General features: G+C 34.1%; 1 protein-coding gene and 1 pseudogene across 1 annotated transcript in view; one reads left to right on the forward strand and one right to left on the reverse strand.

Moving 5' to 3' along the window:
* Window positions 1-16,133, forward strand: part of LRRTM4 (leucine rich repeat transmembrane neuronal 4) — an 836,430-nt gene that overhangs the window by 738,678 nt on the left and 81,619 nt on the right. The window lies entirely within an intron of this gene.
* Window positions 8,643-9,342, reverse strand: LOC132376867 (pleckstrin homology domain-containing family B member 2-like; annotated as a pseudogene).

The following is a 16,133-nucleotide window of genomic DNA, read 5'->3' on the forward strand; positions in this document are numbered from 1 at the left end:
ATGCAACGAATATTTGAATCTACTTTTCTTAGTCCTAATCCATGGTCTTGCTACACTGTCATTTTCTGATCTGTCTACAGCACAACTGCTTCCTTTTCACTGAGTTTCTGGTAAATACATCTCTTCATGGAACATATTGAACTTTTGGTAGGTCTTGAAAGATAGATAAGATGTGAATGATTGTAAAGAAAGAAAAAGATATGGCATGAAATACAGATGGGCACAAAGGATTTGGATAGAGCAGGAAAACTCAGAAACGTCTAGAATAATATGTTTAACTTGAAGACTTTTCAGATAGAAAGTTGGAAAATTGAAATTAGATTGAGAAGGATCTAAAATAGTGGAGACTTCAAAATTCAAGGGCTAATAATTATCCACTAGTACCAAATGATTGTCACTATGTGCATGAGGACATATTTGCTCCATCATCATTCATACCTATGCTCTAAGATTCAACTCCTTTTACCAGCCTCCAACAATCACTATACTTTTCATGTGAATAAGAAGGGAAAATATTATTGTAAATCACTTCTTTGTATGAAAGGAACATATCATTATCACTTCTTTTTTTCTTCTTTTCAGAAAATTGTTTGAACCTCTAAGGGATTACTGAACATTATTTTAAATACTGTGAAATAACTGAAATTATAATACAGACTTAAATACAAGGAGATTATAATCTAGTTGCAGATATTTGTAAATAAGTTGTTTTGATTTCATTAAAAATTTAGGAAAGTTTACTTTTGGAACTTATTTTCTAAAGAAGAATTTGGTAGAGATTACTGATAATCATGATTATATATTTTGCACAAAAGATTTTTTAAGTCACCTTTTATAGAAGTATAACAATGCATTCATTTTAAGAAGACTTTTCCTCCCATTTCCATTCATTATTCTTACAAATGCATAGAATTTATTTTGGACAATTTCTTCTGTAGGATATATTTATATATTTTCACAAAACAGGAAATAATCCAACTTTGTGTTTTCAGCCTTCCTTAATTCAAAGAAGAAACATTACATCACAGCTGAGATATTTTAATTTTTCCAAGAGGAGAAGTCTTGCTGTCTCAAAGAAGGATGGAAGAGGAGGATCACATTGATAATGCATGTCTTGAGCACAAAGGCAAGAACCTTATTAAAAGAGAAATAGCCCTCCACATGATTGCCTTTCCTTAATTCAACCTACTCACTCTCCTTTGCACCACCATCTCTATACCATTCTCAAAGCACTTATTAAGCCTTGATTAAAACTCTGTACTATTATTTAATCCTGAAAAATAAACCTGTATTTACATTCTGCTTACACTCTGTTTCTTTATTTACAATCTGTTTCATAAAGGTAAATTTTAATATAAGAACAGTATCTGGGGGAAAATGAGGTCTGGCATGGTAGAGAATACAGATTTTGCTTGTCAGAACTTTTACCAGTGGGTATTTGGTAACTAGGACTCCTCAAAATATTTGGTATAAAGCATGTCCATCAAGGAGCGTGCTCTCATGAATTAATTTTCCAAAATCTTGCATACTCTTTTCTGCCCTGCAATAAAAATAAAGTCTATTAAATGTAAATTTTCTAATATTTCAAATATTTTACTGTAAATAAACATTTGCACTTAGTATAAGCACATGTTCCCCAAACATTTGTCCATCAGGAAAAGTTTTTTTTTCCCTTTTTTGAAATTGCTATTAATATTCACATGTATGAAAATAGTTTAGAAATCCTCAGCATACGTTATACAAAGATAATTTCATGGGTTTCAAATAAAATAAAATAGTAATGGAAACCAGCTTTAAAATAATGATGAACTGGAGATTTAAATAAGAAAATTCACAACTAAAGTTAGCTTAATTTGCAGTCAAAGTTAAGTGAATATCAGCTTAAGATAAACTATTTTACATATATATATATATATATATATATATATATATATATATATATATATACTACATGGTAACTACAAACCAAAAACCTGCAATAGATACACAATAAACAAAGGAAACCAAACAAAACACTAAAGAAAATCAAACTTCCAGGGAAGAGAACAAGAGAAGGAGAAAAGAACAGAGAAGAGCTACAAAAACAACCAGAAAACAATTAACAAAATGGCAATAAGTGCATACCTATCAATAATCACTATAAATGTAAACTGTCTAAATACTTCAATCAAAAGACGTAGAGTAGATTAGTGGATAAATAACAAGACCTACAAGAAACTCACTTCAGAACTAAAGACACACATGAATTAAAAGTGGAGGTATGGAAAAAGATATTACATACACATAAAAATGAAAAAAATACAAGCTGGAGTAGCAGTACTCATATTAGACAAAATATACTTTAAAACAATGATTGTAACAAAAGACAAATAAGAGCATTACATAATGATAAAGGTGTTTATCAATGAAGAGGTGGGCAAACAAAGCCCAAAGTCAGTAAAAGGAGGGAAATAATAATGATCAGAGTGGAAATAAATGAAAGGGAGGCTAAAATTTTTTAAAAATTTAGAAAAGATTAATACAACTCAGAGCTGGTTTTTTGAAAAGATAAACAAAATTGACAAACTATTAGCAAAACTAAACAAGAAAAAAAGAGAGGGCCCAAATATATAAAATTCAAAATATAAAAAGAGACTTTACAATCAATACCACAGAATTACAAACAAACATAAGAGATTACTACAAATAATTATATGGCAACAAATTGGACAAACTAAAGGAAATGGATAAATTCATAGAAACATACACTCTTAGAAGAGTAAATCAGGAAAAAATCGAAAATTTGAACAGACCGATTACTAACAATGAAACTGAATGAGTAATTAAAAACCCAACAAACAAAAATCCAGGACCAAATGGCTTCTACAAAATAATTAAAGAAGATTTAACACCCATCATTCTTAACAATTCCAAAAAATTGAAGAGAAAAGAATGCTTCCAAACATGTTCTAGGAGGCCAGCATTACCCTTATTCTAAAACCAAACAAAACAGTGCAAGAACAGAAAACTACAGGACAATATCCCTGATGAACACAGATACAAAAATCCACAACAAAATATTTGTAAAACAAATTTAACAATACATTAGAAGGATCATACACCATGGTTAACTGGAATGCAGGGATGCAAGGATGGTTCAATATCTACAAATCAATCTGTATGATAAACCACTTTAACAAAATGGAGGTAATTAAAAATCATATGATCATCTTAGCAGATGCAGAAAAATCTTTTGACAAAATTCAGTGCCCATTTGTGATTAAAACTCTCAACAAAGTTGGTATAGAGGAAACATACCTCAACATAATAAAAGTCATATGTAACAGACCCACAACTAACATAGTCAACAGTGAAAGCTTTTCCTTTAAGATCAGGAACAACACAAGGATGCCCACTCTTGACAATTTTATTCAACATTGTATTGGAAATCCTAGCCACAGCAATCAGACAAGAAAAAGAAATAAAATACATCCTGATTGGAAGAGAAGAAACAAAATTGTCACTATTGGCCTATAATATGACACTGTATATGGAAAATCCAAAGACACCACCAAAAAATAATAATAATTTTTGTAAACTTACGAGACACAAAATTAATATACAGAAATCTGTTGCATTTTTTACACTAACAACTAACCATGTGAAAGAGAAATTAAGAAAAACAATCCCATTTACAATTGCATAAAAAAAGCATAAAATGCCTAGGTATAAATTTAATAAAGGAGATAAAAGACCTGTTCACTAAAAATTATAAGATATCATTGAAAGAAACTGAAGATGACACAAATAAATGGAAAGATATACTGTGCTCATGGATTGGAAAAATTAGTATTGTTTAAATGTCCATACTACTCAAAGGTATCTACTGACTCAATGTAATTCCTACCAAAATACCAAAGGAATTTTTCACAGAACTAGAACAAATCATCCTAAAATTTTATGGAACACAACACAGAAGACCTCAAATAGCCAAAGCAATCTTGAAAAGAAGGACAATGTTGGAGATATCATGCAGCCTAATTTCAAACTATACTACAAAGCTATAGTAATTAAAACAAACTGGTACTGGCACAAAAACAGACACATAGATCAATGGAACAGAATAGAGACCCTAGAAATAGACCCATCCTTATAAGGTCAATTAATCTACAACAAAGGAGGCTAGAATATACAATGGGGAAAAGACAATCTCTTCAATAAATGGTGTTGGGAAAATTGGACAGCTACATGCAACAGAATGAAAGTAGTGTAGACCACTTTCTTACACCATATACAAAAATAAGACAGTTTAAAGACATAAGTATAAGACATGAAACCATAAGACTCCTAGAAAAAGTCATAGCAGTAAGCCCTTTGACATATAGCATAGCAATATTTTTGGGGGAATCTGTCTCATCAGGCAAGAGCAACAAAAGCAGAATAAACAAATGGGACTACAACAGACTAAAAAGCTTTCCATAGCAAAGGAACCCAAAAACAAAATGAAAAGGCAACATATTAAATACGAGGAGATATTTACAAATGATATGTTTGATAAGGGGTCAATATCCAAAATATATAAATAATTCATACAACTCAACATCAAAAAAAAGAACAAACAAACAAACTGATTTAAAAATAGGCAGAAGTTCTGAATGGATATTTGTGTAAAGAAGACATACAGATGGCCAACATGCACTTGAGAAGATACTCAACATCACTAATCACCAGGGAAATGCATATCAGAACCACAATGAGATATCACCTTATGCCTGTCAGAATAGCAATTATTTAAAACTTGCAACAAATAAAAAGTGTTGTTGAGAATGTGAAGAAAAGGGAACCATCTTGCACTGTTTGTGGGAATTTAATTTGGTGCAGCCACTATGGAGAACAGTGTGGGGGAAAGGGGGGATGGGATGAATTGGGAGATTGGGATTGACATATATACACTATTGATACTATGTATAAAATAGATAACTAATGAGAACCTACTGTATAGCACAGGGAACTCTACTCAGTGCTCTGTGGTGACCTAAATGGGAAGGAAATACAAAAAAGAGGGGATATATGTCTATGTATAGCAGATTCACTTTGCTGTACCGTAGAAACTAACACAACACTGTAAAGCAACTATACTCCAATAAAAATTAAAACCTCAAAAAAAAGTTATATTGTTCACATATAGCATCAATATGTATAGAGCAATAAGAAATCAAAATATAGTAGGAGAAAAAGTCACTCATATATCCACTCAAAAAAAAAAAAAAAAAAGAAAGAAAGAAAAGAAAAAAGAATCAAAAGGAAAAATATATAAATGAGATCTCTGGAAAACCGCCACCATTGAATTTTTTCTAAGATTCAGCCCTGCTTTGATTCTTGCTTCATTGGTCAGTACATCTCCATGTCTGACTAGAGCTATCTTTGTATTTCTCAAAAATTTCATAAAATATCACCCATGAATAGGTCCTTTTTTTCCCCTTTCCAACCTCATCATCTAGAATGGCATACCTGTAGCATTAATCTCTAACCAAATCCCTTAATGCTACATGTTATTCCATGTCTTTTTGACTTAGCAATGGAGATCCCTTTACACATTTTATCACCCACTGTGTTCACCCTTGACCTCAACCCCTATGAATTAGCCTAGCTCACAAACTCAGTTATATTCCACTACATAAAATCTTTCACAACCCACTCAAATAACAACTGTTCTTCAGATCCAGGACCACCACTGTAACATAATTGCTACACTCCATATTCTACTGATCAGGCATTGTTTATTATTTTACTTGTTTAAATGTCTGTCTCTTCTTGAGCTGTTTGGGATTGGTGACCAATTCTTTATCAATCTTTGGAACCCATGGCCTCGTTTGAATGCTCCAGAGGGAGTATGTTTGCAGATGAATGGGCAACTGGATGAGTGAATGTCCTTATAAGGACTTTTACTTGTACTGAGATATGAGAATTTTAGATGTCAATTTTTTTTTTATGCTTTAAGGTTAACAATCATTTAATGTATTAACATTATCACTTATAAATACACAATTTTCATATACAGGGAAAAATAGGTTCTGAGGACACAACAGAATACTAGAGACAGGCAAGCAATCAGAAAAAAAGATCAACCCTAGGGGAAAAAAATGGAACTGCATCCCATGCTGGTGTCTACATAAACTTGGGAAGGAGAAAGAAAGATCACATAGTATCACAATTAATGTAGAAAAATAAATGTGGGTCATTCTGTCTCAATGGCAGGAACTTCTCCCATGATACAGATCTTGCGTCCCGGTCTAGTCTGTTTCATGAATGATGATCTGAAACACAACCACGGGTCTCTCCCTTCTCTTTACATCTAAGACCATGAAGTTAACTCAAGGAATTCAAAGAACAGAGCTAAGAAACAAGCAGACTGGCATGTGTGCAATGTCAATGGCCAACTAGTTAAAAGTACACATGGAAGTAAAATACTGACTAAACCTGAACAAGTTCTTTCCAACTCACCTAACTTCTTGATTTAGGATTACCTAAGCATTGGCATCTACGAGAGTTGGGGTCAGGGAAATGAAGTATCTCAGCCCATCTTTATACCGAGTATGTATTTCCTCTCAGGATCAAGTCACTAGTGACAGTGAACTTCAAGACTCAACTATAGTTGCCTAGTGGGGCTGGCCCCACTGGGGACAGGGACTGGATATGGGGGGGCACATGTGTGCCCAAGCTTCAGTCCATAGCTCTCCCCCTTCTGTCAGAGGGAAGCCAGGGGAACACAGGGAGACCATCTGCTTCAAGGGCATTTCACTGACATAACTCAAGACATAATTTGGTATCTGTGGTTCCAGTAACACCAAATTCAAAATTAATACCCCGATGTAACATTAAAAACTGAGTTTAGTATTTTGTAAGTAAAGCATACAGCTCAAATAATGATTACCATCTGAAGAAAACCATTCTTATTACATAAATGTAAAATAACTAAAGCAACACTTTTAACCATCAAAACCAGTGTTGTCACACATCACATATGGCAACTTTCCACCATGTCAAACATCCGAAGAGATGACAGCCAAGTATACTTCTTTTCAGCTGGAAACAAACTCTCCAGTGTCAACAAGTGCAATAGAATTGGCTAGGAAAACAGACCTGTGGTCACCACAAAGTTCATTTGGCATCTGGTTTCATACGGAGATAGATCCATTTAAGTCTGCCTTAGAGATGGAGTGGGTTGATCAGTGAAACAAATGACTATGTATGTAACTGGCCACATAGATTAAAACAGAATTTGTGCTACTACGAGTGTATTTTATGGAAAATAGGGCCATATGGAGTATAGAGGCAGAGACCTTCAATGTGCTAAACTGCCTTTGTAAAAAGTAAATTTTTTAAAGCATGCAGGACAGAAAACTGGAATAATTGAAATTTTAAAATTTACATAAATAAAGAAATAACAAAAATGCATGACTCTCAGTTTTCCAGAGCTTCACACATAGTTGGGGCTCAAATTAAAAGGTTTAAGTGACTCTGTGACATTTGAGTGAAGAATAAAAACAAGGCTAGTGTCCTAGTCAGGTGGGGTAATACCTTGCACAGGTCATTCATGTCTTTAGGCTGCAATTCCCATCTGTAACCTGACTCTACCCCACCATGCCATCACCAGGGCTCCAGGCACCCCAGTGCTCCGGGAGAGCCACAGTGCCCCAGTCCTGCACAGGACAGGAAATGGGTTCTTTAACAGCCTTCAGAAGGGTGGAAAAGAGAATCCTTAGTGCAGCCCAATCCCCTGAAACAGTAACACTGTAACTATGGCTCTCATTCCACTTTCCTCACCATTCTCTTAATATTACTTTCTCAACAGGTAGAAAAATAAGCTATAAGTAGGCTGAAGTGGCAATAAAAACGCCCAAAGCAAACACTAAAAACATGATATCTCTGAATAAAGCAAATCTACCTCCACACACTTGTTTGTAATTGTTTTGCCTTGTTCAAGTTTTAAATGATAAAGCCCTAAAACGCTGAGACTCAAGTCTACTCCTAATTTGGGATGTTTTCCAAGGATCACTACCAAAAACAAACTAGTAAGAATAAAATGAAAAAGCATCATTTTAAAGGGGGGTATCTGCCATCCAGCCCATCATCCTGAGCAGTCAGCTTTGCTGAAAGTCTGCAGAGCCCCAGAGGCTGTGGGGATATCACACGGCTGCCTCAGGAAGGTTCCATCCTACAACTCCTGAAGTAACGTGCAACCAGTTCTGGTCTGAGGTCTCAAAGTCTGACATTAAACCAAAACAGCTGCAGTTCTTCTTGCCACAATCACTCGCTCACTCATACATCACCATGTTACTAGCATAACACTAAAATAAATTATCCCTTAAGCACTAAGGCCTAACTCTAAAAAGAAAATGGCCTTTACAAACAGGTGTGTTCAAATAAGGTATTCTGAGAGTTCCATAAAAAAACTCCTAGAATGAGCCAGTGCCCCCAGATAGTCTACGTTTTAGCTAAACAGCAGTCCAAAGCCTTCTCTGTGGTACTTATATGGATTAGTTATAAGTATGATGTCACTTCTTTCAAAAGAACTACTAAAACTGTTATTAAAAACATTTATAACAAACAGAAATGTCTTGCAAAGTATATTATTGCACCCAGGGTATCAGAAGCTATGCACATCCAGGTTCCAAGGACCCTAGAAGACCCAGAACAGAGCTCCTAAGGCCATGCCTGTGGCTGTTCCAGCCAGCATGCCCAGCGCCAGGTCACAGTCCTTGTCTCGATACCGCTCACGAATGATGATTTGGTTGGCAGGCTGCTGTCCGTAAAGTCCGGCATACGGGTACTGATAGGGTACAGCATAAGCCTGCCCATTTGCAGCATAGACAACTTGAGTTCCTGGCGGGTATGCACCACTGTATGGACCATAGTCATATGCCTCAGGGGCTGGTGCAGCATAGGTTGTGTAAGGAGGTGGGGAGGAAGCCACGGCAGTCTCATCATACATGACTTCAGAGCCAACATAAGCTGTGTTTGTCCTGGAATCCTGAAGTGTAAATTACTAAGCCAAACAATCATCTGTGCTTTCTGGACAAAGACTGATGGTTTTCCCATCTAGGCAAACAATCTGCAGCAGACAGTCTTTTGGCTTCCCATCTGGAGGCCGAATATCCCGACATTCATGTCCCGTGTGGATGTCGATGCAGTCCACTGGCATGTGGACCTTATCCTCTACACTCTGCCGAGTTTGGTCATCATAATAGATCAGGTGACCATCTGACCACAGGTCAAACCAATTCTTCTTCCAGCGCTTCAAAATAGTACTCTGTCTCAGAAACCATTCACTCTTCACAAACGCTGTATTTTCACCTGCAAAGCCTCCGGCCGCAGCCGCACACAGAAGCAGGGCGGGAGCGCAAGGACGCTGCCCGGCGCCTCGGCTCCGACTGCCTCAAGCCCTAGATGTCAATTTTTAAAATAAATTAACTTAAAGTTTTTATGAAATCCCATTAAAAGTCTAATGAGTATCTAATTCTGAAATTGACAAAAGTTAATATGCATAATCAATAAATTTTCTTATAAAGTACTTAATAAAGATAAACAAAATTGTGCAAATGTAGAATATTTAAAAATATGTATGAAACAGAATATTAAAATACACGAGAATATTTATTCTCCTTTGTAATTAAGCCAATGACATTTTTTCTTTTCTTTTTCAAACAGAATTTTATTTTATGAAAGTAACAGAAAATAATAAAATTAAAATAATTTTTATAGAAACTCAACCTATCCTGCTGGCCATACACCTTTCATAAACATAGAAAGGCATTGATAAATACCTTTGGGAGAAATGGGAGAAAATCTATATTAAAAATGGAGACAGGGTGCTGCAGAAGAGATGATGAAGAACAGGAAAGTTACTTTCATGTGGAAATTATAAAATGAAAGCAGTATTTATTTTAGAATTTTAAGTACTATTATAAAAATCTCTCTAATATTAAATTTGTGGTCATTGTTACAGAAAGCATCTTTTTGTTGGACAGCTTATTCCAAAGAAAACATATTAAGTCCAGTAGAATTTTCAATACAAACTGTTTGTGTTGGCAAGGAGGCACAAGTACGTTGGGAGTGAGGTGATAGATGGATAGAAGTTCAAAACATATTATTTTACAAAACTTACAATCTTTCCCGGATACATCTGTCATGAAAATAAGAATTAATAAATTATTTCTTTATACCTTTTTAAGGACTCCACTTAAAATAAAATGTTCCTAGTTGGTTCTTGATATCTGGTCTATCTGGAAAGCACTGATCTAATAAGTAGTTGTTCATTTGTCCTTCAAAATCTAGCTCAAATTTTACTTTTTTACAAAATATTTATCTTTCACCTACTAAACAGTGTGTTAAATTCAGGAAGGTTTCTAGGTAGATCCAATTTTGTGTTTCCAACATATAAAGCTATTCTTAGTATATAGTTGAGGAAAAAGTGAAAATATTTATTAGTATTTGAATCTAATGGTACAGAGCAGGTAAACCAACTAAATATTCTAATTATCCAGAAATATTTGTAATTAAAAGTGTTTCTCTTTTTTTCTGTGCTGAATTAGTATAGCATTATTGAATGATTTTCCTGTCAACAGATATATAGATGATAGATAGATAGGTAGATAGATAGATAGGTAGGTAGATAGATAGATAGATAGATAATACATAAAGAGAGATAGGTGACAGAGAGAGAGAGAGGGAGAAAATCTGATAAAATCTGTACAAATACATTTATACAGAACACATAGCCTTAGTTTTGAGTAGAATGTTACTCTAGTTGACGTTTTTTAATGGTACGTGGATCAGGACAAACAGAAGGGAGGAAGGCACCTAGGGCACAAATATTCAGGAAGTCCTCATCAGGGTGGTACCAGTGTGGGGTCAGCCCCTGAAAATGAGTGCAACCTTAAATTTGCCCCCTAGGTACCTCACTCATATCACTTCGGTCTCTGCAATTGCCCAGTTTTGGAATTACCTCACTACCTTATCAGCTTTCTTCCAAATTTCCAGTGCCTCCCATGATGCCTAGCTTCTGAGATGTCCTCCTGAACTAGAGCACTGAACCCCAATCATATTTAGGAGTTTTTCTGTCCTATTTCCTTATCAAAGCTCCAGTTGTTTCTGCACTGTTCATGTGGAGAATGCTATCACATAGACAACTTTATAAATAGCTGTTTCATTTTTGAGATAAAAAGACTGAAAAAAATTCATCTAAGTTGCCCAGATAGTACTTGAATTTTATAGAAAAATGCCTGCATACTAAGGAATGCATTTTTTAGTGTCCTCAATGTTCACTTCCACCTCAGTGCATCTGCTGGTGTGACCTGATCCCACAGTCCATCTACAGCCTCCAGTTGAGACCTGCCTCCTGGGGAGGATTCTTCTTCACACGTCTACAGGGAGCTGCCACTCACCTTGCTGTCCACAGTAGACCCTGTGTTTTTTAGTTTGTTACATACACTTTAATTTCTTATTTATTGTGGTTTTTCGATTGTCTTATATGCATTGGTTTTATCACCTTGATTGCATTTTAATTTCTTTACAGTCAGGTTTTTCCACCTCCAGACTTTTGTTTTATAAATCATGAATCTTTAATTCTCTGACATCAAACAGACTATAATAGAGGAACCGAAGTTATAGATTTGGGGGCCGGGATTCTCACTTGCATCACTAAAATGAATTCACATTTGCAAACTCACCATACCTCTGCTTAAAGCAAGCCCTGCCAGCATGTCTTTCCCTACTCTTTACGACTGCCTTTTAATTGGTAACAAAAGAATCCCATTGTCATTTCTCCAAATGAAGGGAATACATTCCTTTTTAAAAAATGACTAAGCAACCTCTAGGCTGAAATCCAACTATACAATGTGTATGGGTTTGGTAGCATTATATCAGATTTTCTCATTAAAATCTTTACACAACAGTGATCCACCACTAAGTAAGATGTTCAATGACTTTAGAAGTGGAGGTTAAGAGACATTATAATCAAATAATCTTTTTTTCTAAAACAGTTTAACCCTCCTTGTGAATAGAAATAATGGTAAAATACATTTAGCCTGGGACTCACCAATTCTAAACAACATTATTGGAGATGATACATGGTTTGTTTGTTTCTTTGCTTATTTGTGAAACTTTAGTTAAAAACTAAATTATGTAGTAATAGATAAAGAAATAATTTAATTCAACTTTTGCTGACATAAAGATGGGAACAAAAAACAAGGAGAGAAACAGAAATCGTGATTCTTTTTCAAGTAAATATTAATAAAGAAATTATTGTGTGTGTTTTAAAGCATGGGGTTTGGAGATGGAAATATTTAGTATTGATATTGTTTTAACTTTCATAATGGATAATTTTGAACATACGCATAAATAGTTTTGTATGAAAAATTGCCATCTACCTACCACCTGAATTCAGCTACCATCAACCTTGGCCAGTCCTACCCTAGCCTCACCCCCTTCCAACCTTCCTCCTTCAAATTTTTTTGAATGTATCTGAGAAATCTTATCATTTCATATGTTAGTATTTCAGTATATAATTTTTAAAATGAGAACTCATTAACTTAACCAAAACATCAGTATTAGATGTAAAATTTAAAATAATTTATTATCATCAAATATCCAGTCAACATGAATATTTCCAATTATCCATTAATAAGAACTTGATTTTAGGCCTTATTTTTCCTCTTACTTCTGTATGGCTTCATTCTTCTTATTTGTAAAATGAGGTTAAAAGCCTCACCCGAAAGGGGGGTTGAGGATTAAATGAGGTAAGATATATATATATATTCATTTTAATAAGATATTTTACAATACAATTTTAGATTTTGGGAATATGCATTAAATCTAAGTCATCAAAAAGTCATCAAGGGCAAATACAAAAATAAAATTGAGACTGGAAAAACTGTAAATCACACTCTGACCATCTTTGGATTCCTCCTTTGTGTTCTCTCTTCTCCCTCTATCCAGACCCATTGCTCTCACTTCTTCCTCACTCATATTTACCTATTTGTGTTGCCCAAAAAGATGACTATTACCTGTTTGTCACTCAGAAATGATAACAAGCAAAGCCACACTATGGTGTTGAAGTTATTGATGGAAAAAAGAAAAAGAGTGGCAATGTATAAATTTTCTCACATATTTTAGAGCACAACTTTGAGCCTATGGGCCATTTCTAAGCAGAGGAAATTTCTCTCTGCATCTGAATCCATAGAAGTGACAGCTAACTCCAAATATATATTTATAAAAAGTAGCTAGTCTCCCTTAATATAGATAGATTTCATAAAGATTTACCCTAATCACATGTCACTCATAAGAAAAGAGAGGGTCAATTTCCTCCCTATTTTAATTTTTCACTAATCCAGAATTTTCCTTATTTTGATATTATTTCAAATGAAATATGGGAAGGAGAAGTTTTAAACAGTTGAAGCTAAATTCCAAATATGTTTTTAATGATAATTAATGCTCAATTTTTAATAACAAATGTCCAAGTTTTGCCTCCTATGAGCAGTGTATGTGTGAGTCCATTTTTTTCACAGTCTCACTGACATCCTTTTAAATGTTTGCCCATTTGATATGTGAAAATAATATCTCTTGCTTTAAGTTGTGTGTCTTTGGTTAATAGTATGGTTGAGTATTTGATATTTTATTGGTTATTTCATTTGTCTCATGAATGTTTACACACTTTTTACATTTTTGTATTGGAGCATTTGTCTTTTTTATATTGAATGCTTTTTTATCATATGTACACAGTACACTTTTCATTTCCCTTTTTTCCAGGTTACCAAACTGCTCTGAACTTTCTATATTTTGACTGGCATTGTGTGCCTTGAATACTAATAATCATTGGACTTGTATGGTATTTAAAAGTTGAAGATTTCAAAGTACTTCATTGTAATGAATTCCCATCACACCCCAGTGTTACAAAGGCCTTTTAAAGGCAGTAAATTGAAAGTGACATTTTCCTGGATGTATGGTCAGAGAGATGGCAAATTTATGACCAGAAACAAGAATCCAGATATCAATACCAACTCCATCCTCTCTTTTTTGTTTTCTTACCTGTTACCATAGGAAATAGAAAACTACATGTATGCAGGACATCTGCAAAAACCCAACCAATTGGTTTTTGTTTTGTTTTGTCTTTTGTTTTTGTTTTGTTTTATGATCCTGTCTTCTGTATGTGAGAACCAGCAGATAAAATTTTGATATTCACAGTTATCACTCTATGACCTTGTCAGGTGCTGGTGAACATTCCAACAAGTACACCAAAGCATTTGCTGGATACCCAGACTGTGTTCTGAGAGATGCAAGAAAAGGAAAGGAAAGCTCTTTTACTAGCTGTGAAAGGCTGCATTTGTGGAATATGCCTTCTAAGACGATGCCTTTGCTCAAACAATTTTGGCATTATTTTTGCAATTTCCCTCAGAACCTGTTTTGCTCCCACTGTATTTTATTTAATCTATGATTTTGAAAAAAAGGAACAATGACAATGTGAGCATTCTGCATTTCACTAAACTTAATTTAAAATAACAAATGGCTGTTAGCCCACTTTGTCTTGGTCCCATAACCCTCCTTACTAAGAAATTCATTTTCAAAGGGAAAACAATGTTTTTTAACTATTGATGATATTCAAAAGAACACTATTATCAGAACCTAAAAAGCAAAGTTAAAGGAGGGTCCTTCAGGAGTAGAAACAATATTTGGACAGCAGGTGAGTCTCCATTATTTATTATTGTGTCCTCAGAGCCAGGCTCAGTGTCTGGCATACAGTAGACACTCAATAATTCTTACTAAGTGAATAAAAGAAAAATTCCGAATTCCAGAACCATTTGATAAAACAAGAATTTCATAGTGTGACACTGACATTGAGATTACTCCTCATACTGATAGAACAAATACTCCTTTGTGCAGTTTTACAAGATTCAGCAATTAAAAAATAAAATTTTATTTAGAAATTACTTGAATTATTCAAATATATTTATAAGCATAATAAACTATTTGATAAAGAAATTAGTTATATGATATATGCAAATATTTACTTTCTACTATTAATAATAGTGGAAATAATCTATTCTATGATGTAGGAAATACTGTGCTAGAATAATATTTTTATGACAGTTTTCCAGGATAAACATCACCAGCAAACAGGCATGATTAATTGAAAATGACAGGATCAAAATGATCTATCAGGAAGGCTTGATGTGCAATTGATGTGCAATATATTAGAAAATATAATTAATTATTATAAGGAAAATGGATACTGTTTGTAAATTGTCAAGTAATTGTACAGTAAAAATAGTTCACTGCTTTCTTATTAATTTAAGATTACAATTTGAGAATTTAGGGACAGTAAAATGTTTTTAGTTATAAAAAGATTAATTAAGAATTTCTTTCCTGTCTTCTGTGAGTCTTACATTCTCTGAGATCTGGTTAGAACTGTTAATGCAATCTTGTGTTTATACTTAGAGAACTTCCCTTTCAGAAATTGTCATTTGAGGATGAAATATCTGTATCTCTCTACTTCATTGACTCTCCATCTGTTGTCAACAATTATTTGGGAGAGTACTTCTTATTTTCCTCACACTGCCTCTTAATTTATTATTATCTTTTAACAGTTTCATAATTAACTCTATATTATGGTAAATGTCCTTAGGAAATATGCTACAAAAATATTTTAGTGCAGAATATTTACATTACAGAGGACTTGAGGTGATCTGGCTCCCATAATGGGTATCCAAATTCCCTTTCTTTTTTTATTGAGTAATGGATGTTATACACTTTATTGCTAGTATTGTTCTGGGTAAAAACAAAATAATTACGTAAACTAAGACAAATTGAATGGATGGGTTTGTTTGCAGAACAAAAAGTAGGTATCCTGAAATAATTGATAATTAAATCCAGCATATATTGATGAAATTTTCCCAGATCAAATTCAAAAGTGATATTTGGGTTACTTAGCCCTTTAAGTCTATCAATGAGCTCTTGTTAACACGTCCCATGTCATTATCAATTCAAGAATATCATTTTTTATTAAAATAACGTCTATTACTTAAAACGTATTTTCATACATTTCTGGATGTTATTGGAGGTGTGATTCAGAGAAGAAACTGACTATAACATTTCAG

The sequence above is a fragment of the Balaenoptera ricei genome, chromosome 13 (genome assembly GCF_028023285.1).
Source record: "Balaenoptera ricei isolate mBalRic1 chromosome 13, mBalRic1.hap2, whole genome shotgun sequence".
In the NCBI taxonomy this organism is placed as follows: Eukaryota; Metazoa; Chordata; class Mammalia; order Artiodactyla; family Balaenopteridae; genus Balaenoptera; species Balaenoptera ricei.